The sequence below is a fragment of the Oncorhynchus gorbuscha genome, unplaced genomic scaffold (genome assembly GCF_021184085.1).
Source record: "Oncorhynchus gorbuscha isolate QuinsamMale2020 ecotype Even-year unplaced genomic scaffold, OgorEven_v1.0 Un_scaffold_544, whole genome shotgun sequence".
Classification (NCBI taxonomy): Eukaryota; Metazoa; Chordata; class Actinopteri; order Salmoniformes; family Salmonidae; genus Oncorhynchus; species Oncorhynchus gorbuscha.
Genome location: NW_025745371.1, coordinates 164,968 through 182,769, shown reverse-complemented (window position 1 = coordinate 182,769; position 17,802 = coordinate 164,968). Strand labels below are relative to the sequence as shown.

General features: G+C 43.6%; 1 pseudogene; it reads right to left on the bottom strand.

The window, feature by feature from the left end:
• Positions 1-863: 863 nt before the first annotated feature.
• LOC124018554 lies at positions 864-17,598 on the bottom strand (annotated as a pseudogene).
• Positions 17,599-17,802: the final 204 nt, after the last annotated feature.

Genomic DNA, 17,802 nt, shown 5'->3' with positions numbered 1-17,802 from the left:
ACTTTAGACCAGAGCCCTATAGAACCCTATTCCCTATATAGTGAACTACTTCAGACCAGAGCCCTATAGAACCCTATTCCCTATATAGTGAACTACTTCAGACCAGAGCCCTATAGAACCCTATTCCCTATATAGTGAACTACTTTAGACCAGAGCCCTATAGAACCCTATTCCCTATATAGTGAACTACTTCAGACCAGAGCCCTATAGAACCCTATTCCCTATATAGTGAACTACTTCAGACCAGAGCCCTATAGAACCCTATTCCCTATATAGTGCACTACTTTAGACCAGAGCCCTATAGAACCCTATTCCCTATATAGTGCACTACTTTAGACCAGAGCCCTATAGAACCCTATTCCCTATATAGTGCACTACTTTAGACCAGAGCCCTATAGAACCCTATTCCCTATATAGTACACTACTTTAGACCAGAGCCCTATAGAACCCTATTCCCTATATAGTACACTACTTTAGACCAGAGCCCTATAGAACCCTATTCCCTATATATAGTGCACTACTTCAGACCAGAGCACTATAGAACCCTATTCCCTATATAGTGCACTACTTCAGACCAGAGCCCTATAGAACCCTATTCCCTATATAGTGCACTACTTCAGACCAGAGCACTATAGAACCCTATTCCCTATATAGTGCACTACTTCAGACCAGAGCCCTATAGAACCCTATTCCCTATATAGTGCACTACTTTAGACCAGAGCCCTATAGAACCCTATTCCCTATATAGTGCACTACTTTAGACCAGGGCCCTGTAGAACCCTATTCCCTATATAGTGCACTACTTTAGACCAGGGCCCTGTAGAACCCTATTCCTTATATAGTGCACTACTTTAGACCAGAGCCCTATAGAACCCTATTCCCTACATAGTGCACTCCAGGGCCCTATAGAACCCTATTCCCTATATAGTGCACTACTTTACACCAGAGCCCTTTATAGGGAAATAGGGTGCCATTTGGGACAGACTTAAGGGGGCTTGTTTGGTGGCCAGGCAAGAAGCCTCCTCTTGAAACTGTATCACAACAAAATACAAATTTTAATCTCACACAAAATCCAGTAGATTTTAATTGACTTTAATTTAATTTAATTGATTTTAATTGACTTCTGCACTGCACTCTGGGGTCAGCTTTTCCAATGCAATCGTAAGGGGTGTGAAAAAACACATTGTTATATCAATCAATCAATCAATCAATATTGTTATACACACCAAATGATCCTCATCCCTTTCCAACGATCTTGACATCCTTGTGAAAAAAAATAAAAATAGAATCTCTCCCATTTTATAAATTTGTAAGTTTAAGGAGTAATTTCTCAGGGCTTTCTTGAAAAATAAATAAAATAAAATAATCTTGTCTATTTAAAGATTTTGTTATAAAGTTATAAAACATTTCATATTATCTACAATATATACATCACGTTGGGTCTTTTAATACGTTTTTAAAACGAGGCCGTGTCACAAACGGCGCCCTAATTCCTATATAGTGCACCACCATGGGCCCTTGATTTAAAAATAGTGCACTAAATAGGCAAAAGGGGGGTGCAATTTGGGATCCGGGCCTTTTTGTATTTTTGAGGATGAAAATCTACACTTCACAATTCACATTGTCTATAAACAGTTTGCAGTTTTGTACGTTGGGAGTCTTTGCCTCAAAGTCTTTGCAAATGTCAACGTCGTCAAATGTTTGAGATTTCCGTCCGCTTTCTATCTGCGTCGTCACCGTTCACCTTCAAAGGCATTTCAACCTCTAGTCTTTTCGTTTGACGTTTCCTCCATTTCTTCAGTTTCTTGCAGCTGACATAAGCAGTCAATGTGACGACGATGCAGAACAGTCCCAGACAGGTCACTGACAGAGCTATGAGTAGCGGCTGACAGGGGAACAGGTCCTCCCTGCCGGGCCTCTCTGTCAGTTTACCCACGTACCACTGCTTCTCCTCCATCTGGATCTCAGCCTCCTCCCCGGTGAGAAGACTCCGGATGTAGCTCTCGTTAGAAACCGTCTCGTTGACGAAGAGGTTGACCAGGACCGTGGAGTGGAGAGGTTCGGGTTGACCGTGGTCCGAGACTTTAACCAGTAGACTGTAGAGACCGCGGTCACTCAGTTCTCTCTTCAACGTGATGTTCCCTGTGTCCGGGTCGATATCAAACGACCCCGGCTCGCCACCCTTCCTCTTGATGATGCTGTAGGCGATAACGGCGTTCATTCCCGTGTCTTTATCCACGGCGTAAACCTCTGTGATGGAGGTCCCTGGTAGGGTGCTAGGTAACACCAGCATGTAGGACTGGTTAGACTGGGGGAACAAGACGACGGGAGGGTTGTCGTTTACGTCGAGGAGGAGGACGGTAACCACGGTGAGGCAGGAGAGAGAGAGGGTTCCCCTCCGTCGACTGCCTCGATCCAGAGGTAGTACGTCCCCTGTTGCTCCCGGTCCAGAGGGGTACGGGCCCTGAGAGCGCCGCGCCCCGCGTCGATCACGAAGATGTCGCTGCCATTGAGGATGGAGAGGGCCACCCAGCCGTTCTCACCTGCGTCCGCGTCAGTTACCGAGAGGACGCCGATCTCGCCAAAACCCGGGAAATTCTCCGGCACAAAGAATGTGAAGTCTTTGTTGATGAAGCGCGGGCTGTTGGGTAAAAAAAAATAAAAATCAATCAAATCATATCAATACAATCAAATCATATCAATCAATCAATCAATACAATCAAATCATATCAATCAATCAATACAATACAATCAATCAATCAAAACAATCAATCAAAACAGCAGTTATCACAAAGTGTCTGGCCTTTCTCTTACCTGTTGTCATTGCGGTCCAGCACAGTGATGACCACTGTAGCTATAGACTCTCTCCTGGGGGTCCCTCGGTCCACCGCCCGAACCATGAACCTGCAGAGGATACAGTTTAGGATTTACAAACTTATTATTGTCTCGTCACAATATTACAACAACAATAAACAAAACATATTGCAGATATATATATAAATATTTTAAAAAACACTATGAACATCCATAGGCAGTTATAATGCATTGTGTCATCCATATATCCAGTTTCCGCTTTAAATGACGTTCAGCTTATTAAGGCTTCATAAATGCTTCATAAAGCCTACCTGACTAAGCTCTACATAAATGTGTTACAAAACATCTATAACCGTACGTCAAGCTTCATAAAGGCTTCATAAAGGCTTCATAAAGCCTACCTGACTAAGCACTATATAAATGTGTTACAAAGCATCTATAACCGTACGTCATGCTCCATAAAGGCTTCATAAAGGCTTCATAAGGGCTTCATAAAGCCTACCTGACTAAGCTCTACATCAATGTGTTACAAAGCATCTATAACCGTACGTCAAGCTTCATAGAGGCTTCATAATTGTGACATAACATGTTGTGCTGCAGGATGACACATGATCTAAAGAGAATGTATGTGAGCCACGTTACAATTACCTTGATAAAAGCCCCCCAAAATAAGGAAATTGAAAGTGGCTTTCAACTGAAACCAAGTTACATACTGTGGGGTGTTGAACCAAGTTAGGTCTCTATATAACAAGTCATACTGTGGGGTGTTGGACCCAGTCAGGTCTCTATATAACAAGTCATACTGTGGGGTGCTGGACCCAGTCAGGTCTTTATATAACAAGTCATACTGTGGGGTGTTGGACCCAGTCAGATCTCTATATAACAAGTCATACTGTGGGGTGTTGGACCCAGTCAGGTCTCTATATAACAAGTCATACTGTGGGGTGTTGGACCCAGTCAGGTCTTTATATAACAATATAACAAGTCATACTGTGGGGTGTTGGACCCAGTCAGGTCTCTATATAACAATATAACAAGTCATACTGTGGGGTGTTGGACCCAGTCAGGTCTCTATATAACAATATAACAAGTCATACTGTGGGGTGTTGGACCCAGTCAGGTCTCTATATAACAATATAACAAGTCATACTGTGGGGTGTTGGACCCAGTCAGGTCTCTATATAACAATATAACAAGTCATACTGTGGGGTGTTGGACCCAGTCAGGTCTCTATATAACAAGTCATACTGTGGGGTGTTGGACCCAGTCAGGTCTCTATATAACAAGTCATACTGTGGGGTGTTGGACCCAGTCAGGTCTCTATATAACAATATAACAAGTCATACTGTGGGGTGTTGGACCCAGTCAGGTCTCTATATAACAATATAACAAGTCATACTGTGGGGTGTTGGACCCAGTCAGGTCTCTATATAACAAGTCATACTGTGGGGTGTTGGACCCAGTCAGGTCTCTATATAACAAGTCATACTGTGGGGTGTTGGACCCAGTCAGGTCTTTATATAACAAGTCATACTGTGGGGTGTTGGACCCAGTCAGGTCTCTATATAACAAGTCATACTGTGGGGTGTTGGACCCAGTCAGGTCTCTATATAACAAGTCATACTGTGGGGTGTTGGACCCAGTCAGGTCTCTATATAACAATATAACAAGTCATACTGTGGGGTGTTGGACCCAGTCAGGTCTTTATATAACAATATAACAAGTCATACTGTGGGGTGTTGGACCCAGTCAGGTCTCTATATAACAATATAACAAGTCATACTGTGGGGTGTTGGACCCAGTCAGGTCTTTATATAACAAGTCATACTGTGGGGTGTTGGACCCAGTCAGGTCTCTATATAACAAGTCATACTGTGGGGTGTTGGACCCAGTCAGGTCTTTATATAACAAGTCATACTGTGGGGTGTTGGACCCAGTCAGGTCTTTATATAACAATATAACAAGTCATACTGTGGGGTGTTGGACCCAGTCAGGTCTTTATATAACAATATAACAAGTCATACTGTGGGGTGTTGGACCCAGTCAGGTCTCTATATAACAAGTCATACTGTGGGGTGTTGGACCCAGTCAGGTCTTTATATAACAAGTCATACTGTGGGGTGTTGGACCCAGTCAGGTCTCTATATAACAATATAACAAGTCATACTGTGGGGTGTTGGACCCAGTCAGGTCTTTATATAACAAGTCATACTGTGGGGTGTTGGACCCAGTCAGGTCTCTATATAACAATATAACAAGTCATACTGTGGGGTGTTGGACCCAGTCAGGTCTCTATATAACAAGTCATACTGTGGGGTGTTGGACCCAGTCAGGTCTCTATATAACAATATAACAAGTCATACTGTGGGGTGTTGGACCCAGTCAGGTCTCTATATAACAAGTCATACTGTGGGGTGTTGGACCCAGTCAGGTCTTTATATAACAAGTCATACTGTGGGGTGTTGGACCCAGTCAGGTCTCTATATAACAATATAACAAGTCATACTGTGGGGTGTTGGACCCAATAACAAGTCATACTGTGGGGTGTTGGACCCAGTCAGGTCTTTATATAACAAGTCATACTGTGGGCTGTTGGACCCAGTCAGGTCTTTATATAACAAGTCATACTGTGGGGTGTTGGACCCAGTTAGGTCTTTATATAACAAGTCATACTGTGGGGTGTTGGACCCAGTCAGGTCTTTATATAACAAGTCATACTGTGGGGTGTTGGACCCAGTCAGGTCTTTATATGACAAGTCATACTGTGGGGTGTTGGACCCAGTCAGGTCTTTATATAACAAGTCATACTGTGGGGTGTTGGACCCAGTCAGGTCTCTATATAACAATATAACAAGTCATACTGTGGGGTGTTGGACCCAATAACAAGTCATACTGTGGGGTGTTGGACCCAGTCAGGTCTTTATATAACAAGTCATACTGTGGGGTGTTGGACCCAGTCAGGTCTCTATATAACAATATAACAAGTCATACTGTGGGGTGTTGGACCCAATAACAAGTCATACTGTGGGGTGTTGGACCCAGTCAGGTCTTTATATAACAAGTCATACTGTGGGGTGTTGGACCCAGTCAGGTCTCTATATAACAATATAACAAGTCATACTGTGGGGTGTTGGACCCAGTCAGGTCTTTATATGACAAGTCATACTGTGGGGTGTTGGACCCAGTCAGGTCTCTATATAACAATATAACAAGTCATACTGTGGGCTGTTGGACCCAGTCAGGTCTCTATATAACAATATAACAAGTCATACTGTGGGGTGTTGGACCCAGTCAGGTCTTTATATAACAAGTCATACTGTGGGGTGTTGGACCCAGTCAGGTCTTTATATGACAAGTCATACTGTGGGGTGTTGGACCCAGTCAGGTCTTTATATAACAAGTCATACTGTGGGGTGTTGGACCCAGTCAGGTCTCTATATAACAATATAACAAGTCATACTGTGGGGTGTTGGACCCAATAACAAGTCATACTGTGGGGTGTTGGACCCAGTCAGGTCTCTATATAACAAGTCATACTGTGGGGTGTTGGACCCAGTCAGGTTTTTATATAACAAGTCATACTGTGGGGTGTTGGACCCAGTCAGGTTTTTATATAACAAGTCATACTGTGGGGTGTTGGACCCAGTCAGGTTTTTATATAACAAGTCATACTGTGGGGTGTTGGGGTGATGGACCCAGTCAGGTCTTTATATAACCCCCCCCCACCCGAGCCCGACAGGTCAGTTAAGTTGACTCTAAAATCAAGACATGGTGGAATTTGCTATACTTTACAGTACTTTACAATACTACACTTGACAGTACTTTACAGTAGTACACTTTATAGTACTTCACAGTACTACACTTTACAGTACTTTACAGTACTACACTTTACAGTACTTGACAGTACCACACTTTACAGTACTTTACAGTACTTTACAGTACTTTACAGTACAACACTTTACCGTACTTTACAGTACTACACTTTACAGTACTTTACAGTACTACACTTTACAGTACTTTACAGTACTATATCAATCATGCTCCCTGACCTTTGAATTCCTAACTTTTGCACTTCATGGACTTAACGGATTGTTGATATTACATTGATGAATTGTGGCGATGCTATTCTAGCTGCTTGTACTAACTTCTGAATATAAAGCTGTATATGTTAAATGAATGTAGGTGAATGTTTGTTGTATGAGGTGAGGCTGAGTTATATCTGTAATAATCATCAACCTTCAGAGATACCGTAAATACACACCGCCAGCCTTCAGAGATACCATGCTGTCCCATAAATACATACCACCAGCCTTCAGAGATACCATGCTGTACTGTAAATACATACCACCAGCCTTCAGAGATACCATGCTGTACTGTAAACACATACCACCAGCCTTCAGAGATACCATGCTGTCCCGTAAATACATACCACCATCCATCAGAGATACCATGCTGTACTATAAATACATACCACCAGCCTTCAGAGAGATACCATGCTGTACTGTAAACACATACCACCAGCCTTCAGAGATACCATGCTGTACTGTAAACACACACCACCAGCCTTCAGAGATACCATAAATACATACCACCAGCCTTCAGAGATACCATGCTGTCTCGTAAACACATACCACCAGCCTTCAGAGATACCATAAATACATACCACCAGCCTTCAGAGATACCATGCTGTCCTGTAAGTACATACCACCAGCCTTCAGAGATACCATAAATACATACCACCAGCCTTCAGAGATACCATGCTGTCCTGTAAGTACATACCACCAGCCTTCAGAGATACCATAAATACATACCACCAGCCTTCAGAGATACCATGCTGTCTCGTAAACACATACCACCAGCCTATAGAGATACCATAAATACATACCACCATCCTTCAGAGATACCATGCTGTCCTGTAAACACATACCACCAGCCTTCAGAGATACCATGCTGTTCTATAAATACATACCACCAGCCTTCAGAGATACCATGCTGTCCCGTAAATACATTCCACCAGCCTTCAGAGATACCATGCTGTCCTGTAAACACATACCACCAGCCTTCAGAGATACCATGCTGTACTGTAAACACATACCACCAGCCTTCAGAGATACCATGCTGTTCTATAAACACATACCACCAGCCTTCAGAGATACCATAAACACATACCACCAGCCTTCAGAGATACCATAAATACATACCACCAGCCTTCAGAGATACCATAAATACACACCACCAGCCTTCAGAGATACCATAAATACATACCACCATCCTTCAGAGATACCATGCTGTCCTGTAAACACATACCACCAGCCTTCAGAGATACCATGCTGTACTGTAAACACATACCACCAGACTTCAGAGATACCATGCTGTCCCGTAAATACATACCACCAGCCTTCAGAGATACCATAAATACATACCACCAGCCTTCAGAGATACCATGCTGTCCTGTAAGTACATACCACCAGCCTTCAGAGATACCATAAATACATACCACCAGCCTTCAGAGATACCATGCTGTCTCGTAAACACATACCACCAGCCTTCAGAGATACCATAAATACATACCACCATCCTTCAGAGATACCATGCTGTCCTGTAAACACATACCACCAGCCTTCAGAGATACCATGCTGTTCTATAAATACATACCACCAGCCTTCAGAGATACCATGCTGTCCCGTAAATACATACCACCAGCCTTCAGAGATACCATGCTGTCCTGTAAACACATACCACCAGCCTTCAGAGATACCATAAATACACACCACCAGCCTTCAGAGATACCATAAATACATACCACCATCCTTCAGAGATACCATGCTGTCCTGTAAACACATACCACCAGCCTTCAGAGATACCATGCTGTACTGTAAACACATACCACCAGCCTTCAGAGATACCATGCTGTCCTGTAAGTACATACCACCAGCCTTCAGAGATACCATAAATACATACCACCAGCCTTCAGAGATACCATGCTGTCCTGTAAACACATACCGCCAGCCTTCAGAGATACCATAAATACCTACCACCAGCCTTCAGAGATACCATGCTGTCTCGTAAACACATACCACCAGCCTTCAGAGATACCATAAATACATACCACCATCCTTCAGAGATATCATGCTGTCCTGTAAACACATACCACCAGCCTTCAGAGATACCATGCTGTTCTATAAATACATACCACCAGCCTTCAGAGATACCATGCTGTCCCGTAAATACATACCACCAGCCTTCAGAGATACCATGCTGTCCTGTAAACACATACCACCAGCCTTCAGAGATACCATGCTGTACTGTAAACACATACCACCAGCCTTCAGAGATACCATGCTGTTCTATAAACACATACCACCAGCCTTCAGAGATACCATAAACACATACCACCAGCCTTCAGAGATACCATAAATACATACCACCAGCCTTCAGAGATACCATAAATACACACCACCAGCCTTCAGAGATACCATAAATACATACCACCATCCTTCAGAGATACCATGCTGTCCTGTAAACACATACCACCAGCCTTCAGAGATACCATGCTGTACTGTAAACACATACCACCAGACTTCAGAGATACCATGCTGTCCCGTAAATACATACCACCAGCCTTCAGAGATACCATGCTGTCCTGTAAACACATACCACCAGCCTTCAGAGATACCATGCTGTTCTATAAATACATACCACCAGCCTTCAGAGATACCATGCTGTACTGTAAACACATACCACCAGCTTTCAGAGATACCATGCTGTACTGTAAACACATACCACCAGCCTTCAGAGATACCATGCTGTACTGTAAACACATACCACCAGCCTTCAGAGATACCATGCTGTCCCGTAAATACATACCACCAGCCTTCAGAGATACCATGCTGTCCTGTAAACACATACCACCAGCCTTCAGAGATACCATAAATACACACCACCAGCCTTCAGAGATACCATGCTGTTCTATAAATACATACGACCAGCCTTCAGAGATACCATGCTGTTCTATAAATACATACCACCAGCCTTCAGAGATACCATGCTGTACTGTAAACACATACCACCAGCCTTCAGAGATACCATGCTGTTCTATAAACACATACCACCAGCCTTCAGAGATACCATAAACACATACCACCAGCCTTCAGAGATACCATAAATACATACCACCAGCCTTCAGAGATACCATAAATACACACCACCAGCCTTCAGAGATACCATAAATACATACCACCATCCTTCAGAGATACCATGCTGTCCTGTAAACACATACCACCAGCCTTCAGAGATACCATGCTGTACTGTCAACACATACCACCAGCCTTCAGAGATACCATGCTGTTCTATAAATACATACCACCAGCCTTCAGAGATACCATGCTGTACTGTAAACACATACCACCAGCCTTCGGAGATACCATGCTGTACTGTAAACACATACCACCAGCCTTCAGAGATACCATGCTGTACTGTAAACACATACCACCAGCCTTCAGAGATACCATGCTGTCCCGTAAATACATACCACCAGCCTTCAGAGATACCATGCTGTCCTGTAAACACATACCACCAGCCTTCAGAGATACCATAAATACACACCACCAGCCTTCAGAGATACCATGCTGTTCTATAAATACATACGACCAGCCTTCATAGATACCATGCTGTTCTATAAATACATACCACCAGCCTTCAGAGATACCATGCTGTACTGTAAACACATACCACCAGCCTTCAGAGATACCATGCTGTACTGTAAACACATACCACCAGCCTTCAGAGATACCATGCTGTACTGTAAACACATACCACCAGCCTTCAGAGATACCATGCTGTCCCGTAAATACATACCACCAGCCTTCAGAGATACCATGCTGTCCTGTAAACACATACCACCAGCCTTCAGTGATACCATGCTGTCCCGTAAATACATACCACCAGCCTTCAGAGATACCATGCTGTACTGTAAATACATACCGCCAGCCTTCAGAGATACCATGCTGTACTGTAAACACATACCACCAGCCTTCAGAGATACCATGCTGTCCTGTAAACACATACCACCAGCCTTCAGAGATACCATGCTGTACTGTAAACACATACCACCAGACTTCAGAGATACCATGCTGTCCCGTAAATACATACCACCAGCCTTCAGAGATACCATGCTGTCCTGTAAACACATACCACCAGCCTTCAGAGATACCATGCTGTTCTATAAATACATACCACCAGCCTTCAGAGATACCATGCTGTACTGTAAACACATACCACCAGCCTTCAGAGATACCATGCTGTACTGTAAACACATACCACCAGCCTTCAGAGATACCATGCTGTACTGTAAACACATACCACCAGCCTTCAGAGATACCATGCTGTCCCGTAAATACATACCACCAGCCTTCAGAGATACCATGCTGTCCTGTAAACACATACCACCAGCCTTCAGAGATACCATAAATACACACCACCAGCCTTCAGAGATACCATGCTGTTCTATAAATACATACGACCAGCCTTCATAGATACCATGCTGTTCTATAAATACATACCACCAGCCTTCAGAGATACCATGCTGTACTGTAAACACATACCACCAGCCTTCAGAGATACCATGCTGTTCTATAAACACATACCACCAGCCTTCAGAGATACCATAAACACATACCACCAGCCTTCAGAGATACCATAAATACATACCACCAGCCTTCAGAGATACCATAAATACACACCACCAGCCTTCAGAGATACCATAAATACATACCACCATCCTTCAGAGATACCATGCTGTCCTGTAAACACATACCACCAGCCTTCAGAGATACCATGCTGTACTGTAAACACATACCACCAGACTTCAGAGATACCATGCTGTCCCGTAAATACATACCACCAGCCTTCAGAGATACCATGCTGTCCTGTAAACACATACCACCAGCCTTCAGAGATACCATGCTGTTCTATAAATACATACCACCAGCCTTCAGAGATACCATGCTGTACTGTAAACACATACCACCAGCCTTCAGAGATACCATGCTGTACTGTAAACACATACCACCAGCCTTCAGAGATACCATGCTGTACTGTAAACACATACCACCAGCCTTCAGAGATACCATGCTGTACTGTAAACACATACCACCAGCCTTCAGAGATACCATGCTGTCCTGTAAACACATACCACCAGCCTTCAGAGATACCATAAATACACACCACCAGCCTTCAGAGATACCATGCTGTTCTATAAATACATACGGCCAGCCTTCATAGATACCATGCTGTTCTATAAATACATACCACCAGCCTTCAGAGATACCATGCTGTACTGTAAACACATACCACCAGCCTTCAGAGATACCATGCTGTACTGTAAACACATACCACCAGCCTTCAGAGATACCATGCTGTACTGTAAACACATACCACCAGCCTTCAGAGATACCATGCTGTCCCGTAAATACATACCACCAGCCTTCAGAGATACCATGCTGTCCTGTAAACACATACCACCAGCCTTCAGTGATACCATGCTGTCCCGTAAATACATACCACCAGCCTTCAGAGATACCATGCTGTACTGTAAATACATACCGCCAGCCTTCAGAGATACCATGCTGTACTGTAAACACATACCACCAGCCTTCAGAGATACCATGCTGTCCTGTAAACACATACCACCAGCCTTCAGTGATACCATGCTGTCCCGTAAATACATACCACCAGCCTTCAGAGATACCATGCTGTACTGTAAATACATACCGCCAGCCTTCAGAGATACCATGCTGTACTGTAAACACATACCACCAGCCTTCAGAGATACCATGCTGTCCCGTAAATACATACCACCAGCCTTCAGAGATACCATAAATACATACCACCAGCCTTCAGAGATACCATGCTGTCCTGTAAACACATACCACCAACCTTCAGAGATACCATGCTGTCCTGTAAATACATACCACCAGCCTTCAGAGATACCATGCTGTCCCGTAAATACATACCACCAGCCTTCAGAGATACCATGCTGTACTGTAAACACATACCACCAGCCTTCAGAGATACCATAAATACATACCACCATCCTTCAGAGATACCATGCTGTCCTGTAAACACATACCACCAGCCTTCAGAGATACCATAAATACATACCACCAGCCTTCAGAGATACCATGCTGTTCTATAAATACATACCACCAGCCTTCAGCGATACCATGCTGTACTGTAAATACATACCACCAGCCTTCAGAGATACCATAAATACATACCACCAACCTTCAGAGATACCATAAATACATACCACCAGCCTTCAGAGATACCATGCTGTACTGTAAACACATACCACCAGCCTTCAGAGATACCATGCTGTTCTATAAATACCTACCACCAGCCTTCAGAGATACCATGCTGTACTGTAAACACATACCACCAGCCTTCAGAGATACCATGCTGTTCTATAAACACATACCACCAGCCTTCAGAGATACCATAAACACATACCACCAGCCTTCAGAGATACCATAAATACATACCACCAGCCTTCAGAGATACCATAAATACACACCACCAGCCTTCAGAGATACCATAAATACATACCACCATCCTTCAGAGATACCATGCTGTCCTGTAAACACATACCACCAGCCTTCAGAGATACCATTTTAAAAGATGTGGAAAAAACAGAAAAACACGGGGAAATCTGAAACCTGGAAAAACAAAACCGAGAAAACGGAGTATGGGGGGAAACCTCCCCCAGGGAACCCCCCCCCCCCTCTGGAATTCAGCCAAAAAATAAATATGGATTTTAAACGGGCCCTTCCAATGTTTTTGGTGAAGGACTGCACTTTAGAGTGTGTGATTCTGCAGCATTATGGGGACAGTTGAGATCAGGTCCACTATTGGCTGTGCGCCCAAGAGGGAAAGAGGTCTGGGCCTGTCCTACAAAGGGTTTAGAGTAATATAACACACGGCATTTATCCAAAGCCATTTGCAGTCACGCCTGAATACATTTTTACATACGGGTGGGAGTCTAACCCACCACGCTGGTGTTGCAATTCTCTACCAAGATGCATGATGGGTTATCAATGCTTTGTGATGCCTCAATTTAACATGATTTATAAAGCCTTATATTAAACATTGCTTATGCCACCCTTGATAAAGAACAGGTTTATGTCATCTTTGACATAGATATATTTAATTCCACCAACTTTGTTGTTTTGTTTCACTTTTTTAATACACTTTGTGATTATTTTGTGTAATGAAAAAGCTAAACAAGTAAATTATTATTATTACTATAAACACATACAGTGCCTTGCGAAAGTATTCGGCCCCCTTGAGCTTTGCGACCTTTTGCCACATTTCAGGCTTCAAACATAAAGATATAAAACTGTATTTTTTTGTGAAGAATCAACAACAAGTGGGACACAATCATGAAGTGGAACGACATTTATTGGATATTTCAAACTTTTGTAACGAATCAAAAACTGAAAAATTGGGCGTGCAAAATTATTCAGCCCTTTTACTTTCAGTGAAGCAAACTCTCTCCAGAAGTTCAGTGAGGATCTCTGAATGTTCCAATGTTGACCTAAATGACTAATGATGATAAATACAATCCACCTGTGTGTAATCAAGTCTCCGTATAAATGCACCTGCAGTGTGATAGTCTCAGAGGTCCGTTAAAAGCGCAGAGAGCATCATGAAGAACAAGGAACACACCAGGCAGGTCCGAGATACTGTTGTGAAGAAGTTTAAAGCCGGATTTGGATACAAAACGATTTTATATCAGTTTTATATCTTTATGTTTGAGGCCTGAAATGTGGCAAAAGGTCGCAAAGTTCAAGGGGGCCGAATACTTTCGCAAGGCACTGTATAGGCATTCTAATCCATACAATATCAGTCATAATACGTTACGTTACATCATCAATATGCGACAGACCTGTAGGTCTGCTTCTCTTCTCGGTCCAGAGATGTGGACACGGTCAGCACGCCGGTCAGCCTCTCCAGGAGGAAAATGGAGGGAGCGTCTGACCCCAGCGTGTAGATGACCTCTCCTCTGGCCTCGCTGTCCTGGTCTGTGGCCTGGAGCTGGGTCAGGAAGCTGTTGGGAGGGTTGTTCTCCTCCACAGAGACCTGACAATCAAATAAGTGTTAACAAGGGATCAAATAAGTACATTTTAAAATAAATAAATAATACCTAAATACGAAAATAATTGTGTAAATACTGTAATAATAAGTAAATACTATAATAAATATGTACATTTTAAAATACATTTGTAAATACTATAATAAATAAGTAAATACTAAAATAAATGTGTAAATACTAAAATAATTTTGTAAATACTGTAATAATAAGTAAATACTATAATAAATAAGTTTATTTTAAAATACATTTGTAAATACTAAAATAATTAAGTAAATACTAAAATAAATGTGTAAATACTGAAATAAATGTGTAAATTCTAAAATAAATAGGTAAATCCTAAAATACATTTTTGATTTTATTAGTCAACAACAATTATTTTGCAACAACAACAAAAAATACTCTATATTTTGTATTATTGTACTGAAATGGCTTAAGAAAATCAATGTACTATCAATAACATGCTCAATGTTCATGTCCAAACCCTAACCGTAACCATAACAACCGTTTAAACATTCCTGTGTTCATAAATACATTCACTCACCTCATACAGAGACTGTTTGAAGACCGGCGCGTTGTCGTTCTCATCCAGAACTAGGATCTTAACGAAGGTCTTAATGGCGAGACCTCTGGGGTTCCTGAGCACTACGGTCAGCTCGTAGTCCTGCCTCTGCTCGTGGTCCAGCGGCTCCGTCGTCTCTAACAGATACTCGTTCTTCAACCGTTTGTAAGGTGTCAGTCGGAACGGGCCGAATCCTTCAAGTAGACATTCCGTCCCTTGTCCTCTCTGGTCCGTGTTCGACACGGTGAAAACGCGATTGGGGAAAACGGAGGTTCGGACTCCTTCATCGTGACCACGCCGTCTTTCTCCGCCGCGATGTAGCGCGGCGTAATGACAGGCGGACCGGAAGCTACCCGGATCACGTGCACCGTCACCGTGGCGACGGCAGGGACGCAACCAGGCCCGTTGGCGAGGACGGTGAGTTTGTAGAACGTCCCGGTTGCTGTGTTGATCTGACCGGCCAGTTTGATCACCCCGGTAATCCGGTCCAGATGGAACAGGGCTCTAGCCTCCCGGGGAACGCGGTCGCTGTACGCATAGCTGATCACGGCGTTGTCGCCCTGGTCGGGGTCGAAGGCGTGTAACCTGGACAGGTGCTTTCCTTTAGTCGTATTCCCGTAGAGCGTCACGTTGACCTGTGACTCTGTGAACTGAGGACAGTTATCGTTGACATCAGTGATTATAATCCTCAACGTGGCGGTGCCAAGGAGAGGTGGTAGCCCACCGTCCTCTGCTATAATATCCGTTACGTATTCCTCCTGTCGTTCCCGGTCCAGCTCGTCGGTCACGATGAGGAAGGGTGTCAGCTCACCCCCCTCGTTCTCCTCTACGTCCAGAGTGAACACCCCAAAGTCGTTGACCAGCCAGTAAGTCTGAACCCCGTGAAACCCCAGATCGGGGTCGGTCGCTGATTGCTCCACCGCGAACCTCGCGTTGACCTGGGTGTTCTCCGGGACGGAAACCCGAATCTCGCCCGTCGGGAAGCGCGGACGATTATCGTTGACGTCCTCGACCAAGATTTTGACCTTAACCAGCTGGAAATACTGCTGGGGTAGAACAAACACATCCAGGGAGAGGACGCAGCCCTGGTCGTACTCCGAGGAGTCGGGGCAGAGCGTCTCCCTGTCGATCTCATTCCCAGACGTAAACAGCTGTCCCGTAGTGCTGTTCAGAGTGACATACTGATCACTGGGCTTCTTCTGGGGCAGATTGAATAAAACATGGGGATCGAGGGATAAATCCAAGTGTAAGTCAGAGCCCATGGATCCGATCAGTGTCCCCGACGGTAATCCTTCTTTTATCTTATAGACCAGCTCTTTGGCTTGGCTGAAATTAGCAAAACAGCAGAGGGGGCTGGTGTAAAGGAGGAGTATACACAAACCCTGAAATACAGACACAGTACAGAAACATGGGGGGTTTAACAAATAGACTTCCAGACATGAGAGAATCAGTCTCAGGGGGAGGGGGACAACAAACATGTTGACCGATACAGTTATATTATGGAGTCAATAGCCGAGGATGTAAAGAAAATCACTGATTACATTAGACTTTCTAAACAGGCACATATATGCTTTTACATTTTTTAAATACACATTTTTTTACTCTTTAACTCTTTAATTAAATAATAACAAGTAGAACGTAGTCTAGGCTTTGAACCACAGACATTAAGATATATTGAAAACAACATACACGTTACTACTCATCAATTACATGACACACGTTGAAGTTGCAAGTTGATTGAAGCGCAAGCCAAACTCTCATTTGACATTGAACTATGAGGTTTAAAAAATAAAAAATCTTCCTCTCTTCATTTTTAAAAAAATAGAAAGACTCCTTTTACAAGACTACAATGAGAAAAACACTTACCCACAGTACTCCTCTCGAGCTAAGTCCCGGTCCTGTTTTGTTGTACATGTTTATTCCACCTGGCTCGACGTGGTTTGACCTACAGACCGGAGCGGAGAGCCCGGAGCTAAACGCATCAGAGGTTTTTGTCGTGTGCCGAGTTGATCAGCGTCGCAGTAGCACATAGCCTCTGCAGAGTTCGTTGCTGTCTTGTCGCCTTCTGAACTGAACAGAGTCATTCATCCCAACACTGAGTTAGGAACACGCCCACAATATGCAAATAACCCCCCTGACGGCAACCAATGAGATTAGACAGCCGCTGGGATGGGAAGGGAGAGGTGGTTCAAGGATCTTGCCCTGTTTTTTTTGCAGAGAGAGGGTGTGTGTGTGTGTGTGTGTGTGTGTGTGTGTGTGTGTGTGTGTGTGTGTGTGT